Source organism: Salvelinus sp. IW2-2015, unplaced genomic scaffold (genome assembly GCF_002910315.2).
Source record: "Salvelinus sp. IW2-2015 unplaced genomic scaffold, ASM291031v2 Un_scaffold2152, whole genome shotgun sequence".
Taxonomy (NCBI): domain Eukaryota; kingdom Metazoa; phylum Chordata; class Actinopteri; order Salmoniformes; family Salmonidae; genus Salvelinus; species Salvelinus sp. IW2-2015.
This window is the reverse complement of record NW_019943484.1, coordinates 138,279-141,315: the sequence shown is the minus strand read 5'-3', so window position 1 is coordinate 141,315 and position 3,037 is coordinate 138,279. Positions and strand designations below refer to the sequence as shown.

Below are 3,037 nucleotides of genomic sequence, written 5' to 3'. Positions count from 1 at the left end.
CGCACCGGCGAAGGAGCGGTGTACGCGAATGTCGTCCTACTGAACCAAAGAAAAACAGACTGATGAGATGGAACTGTTCCTGAAGAGAACGTGATTGGACTAAACACACACAACAGACACAAATACACCATACTTACTGCACAACACAAGAATGTTTGACTGAACAGAAGATGCTCAGCATCATTACAAGGTAGGAAAAGAGGTAAGCCGAGTGTCTAGACCTGTGAAATGTCAAAGGGTGTAGGCGGATCGCTGCCCTAAAAGAGTTCCAGACTGTAAACTTGTTATTGAAAGTTCACTTGAAATGCTTTGGTATTGTATTTGTTTGAAATGTTAAGATGTTATTTCTACAGTGAAAGCTGAGTTGCTGAGAATCCTTTGTTTGAAAAGTAACAGTATGTTGGATTATTGTTTCAGAGTCTATGTTGATTCAGTTGGTATAGTATGCAATATAAATGGTTACTTACCTTGAGTTCAAACTACAGAGCATGTATTCAAATGAAACGCTTAGAATATGTAAACATTTTTCTTTTGTTTTAAAAGGGGGATGTAATATTCATATGTGTAAACATACTGAATTGTAATTGGATGCATTTTATCGCCATATCATACTGTGCTATGATTGGTTAAGACCACCCAAATGGTTAGGTCATGGTCAGTTTGATGCTGGTTGGCGATACGTGAACATTCCAGTTATAGCTAGCTAATAAAGAGCTACGTTAAGAAATATCCTGTAGTACTGCATTTTATTATTTTGTACAAAGCGTGCAAAACAAGACAGGCTAGCTAGCAGCAAGACAGCTAAGATAAGCAAARGTTTTTTGTAACATATGTTGACAGTTAACATTTGATTAATTCTGAATTTTGAAGCATTGYCYTTCAGGTATTTAGCTAGATTGCTAGCTGCATTTCATAACCTAGCTAGCGCGCGCTAACCTTGGTAGCTAGGTAGTTTGCTGTAAGCCAATACCATCTGATGACATGTTTTTCTCTCTCTTTCTTCAACAGTTACTTGAATTGGAATTGTGTAAATTCCCTGCAATCCTCAAACTGAAGTAAGATTCATAGCTAGCTTRGTTTAGCAAACTGAGTAGTTTAGCATGGAAGTACAAATAAATAATCGCCGTTGTCCCCTTTTGAAGTCAATTGTCATTSTAATCAAGCAATTTTTATCCAAGGTGAAAAGGATAGTACTGAATAGGATTGAAGTGTGTCTGGTATACCCCAAATACCCCGCAGGAAGGATCGTTCCTTTGCTTTAAGTAAGTACATAAGAAAATGCTAAACGGGCTATACATTTACTTTTTAAAAAGTGCATATACACCCAAAACTTAAAAATGGGCTCAATGTATGATGATATGATTGACAAGAAAATATTTTCAAGGTGGGTGTCAAGTCAGGTAATATTCTGTCTATTTCAAATAGTTCAAATCACAACTTTTGGAAAGCTTTTCAACCTATACTACCAATGATTTCAATCTACACAGACATTAGAACGGTCTCATCTAGGCTCAGTTTCTCAGACTCTGATTAAGCCTAGTGTCGCCCTCCTATTCATGGTGTGTCAAATGTAGTTTTATGGCTTTTAAAGTGTTTTGGGAAGAGATTCCAGATGGTCCTGTAACATCATATTAACAATGCATATAGAGTTTGTTTCGAAAATGTGCATATTTAGCATCACAAATCGTGGTTATGCAATGTAATCTGTCAAAACATGGCATGCATTCTGGACGGCGCCATCTTGGAAAGGTACTATGTTTTGATCATTTATCGATTAGATTGAAAAAAAATACAGGTTGGACAGCTAATGAAAGATGCATTGGTTATTAATGCAACCGCTGATTTAGATTTTTAAAATTAACGTTACAAGATACATTTGTGAGTTACAGCAGACTAGTGCCGCAAAATAATGCGACAACTGCGTTTACATTTTTCCACATAAATACGGAATAAAATCATAAATAATCTTACTTTTGGACGAGCTTCCATCAGTATTTGGGCAATGTGTCCTTTGTCAAAAGATTCGTTGCTTTGTTGTAAAACGACCTCTTCAACCTTCGGAACTAGCAGCTACGATAGCTACACGGCAACACACATTGTCAATCTCAAAACGCAATACTAAGGAAATTCCGAAAAATAGCAATATATCGCATAAAATGATATAAATCGGTTTCAAATACTTCGTTATGATGTTTTAACACCTATTCGAATTAAATACAGACGGGTAGATCTTTGGTCAATAACGAGAGCTTTTGAGCATGCCATTCTGATGTTTCCTTGCGTCCTGGCAAGCGTCGAAAAGAAGGGACATCTCACTCCATTGCTTTTATAAACTCTGAGAAACACGTAGAGACACCATTCCATTCTCATTGGTTACTGACATCCAGGGGAAGGCGGTGCAGTTCATTTGATCCATAGGCATACAGCAGAGCTTAAAACTGATCCGAGATCAGAGACTATTTTTCAGAGCTTGCATGTCCTGTCATGATTTTCGCTGTAGAAAGGTTTGGTTCACCCACAGACATAATTCAACGGTTTTTAGAACTAAGAGATTGTTTTCTATCCAATAGTATAATAATATGCATATTGTACGAGCAAGAATTGAGTATGAGGCAGTTTAATTTGGAGACGATATTTTCAAAGTGGAAACAGACCCCCTGTATTGAGAAAAGGTTATTAAGGGAAATAAATAAACAGTAAACAATATGCATCTAAGGAACAAAAAGGAGACTTAACAGAAGCTATACGGATGAATAGGAGCAGAGGAGTCCGACTCTGTCAGGTTGTTGTGTGAGGTCCGAAGCTTCCAACGTCATTAGGCACGTGGTGTTGTAACTTTGACAACTGAACTGGGCATCAGAGTTTTTTTATATTTTTATTCTTCCCTCACTACTTATTACTATTTAAATAGCATTTAAATACTATTTTAATATTATATAGTGTTCTAATGTACAACTTAATAAGTGTTTCCAAAATAATACAAGTATACAGCTTTTTTCTATTGGGTAACAATGTGTCAGACCTGTGTGGTGTGGTG

General features: G+C 36.7%; 1 long non-coding RNA gene across 1 annotated transcript in view; it reads left to right on the top strand.

Annotated features, from left to right (window-relative positions):
- Window positions 1-1,001: 1,001 nt before the first annotated feature.
- LOC112073116 (uncharacterized) overlaps window positions 1,002-3,037 on the top strand; it is an 8,558-nt gene continuing 6,522 nt past the window's right edge. Inside the window, exons 1-2 of the long non-coding RNA XR_002894463.1 lie at window positions 1,002-1,055; window positions 1,179-1,262. This is a non-coding gene — a long non-coding RNA (uncharacterized lncRNA). The remainder of the gene's footprint in view (window positions 1,056-1,178; window positions 1,263-3,037) is intronic.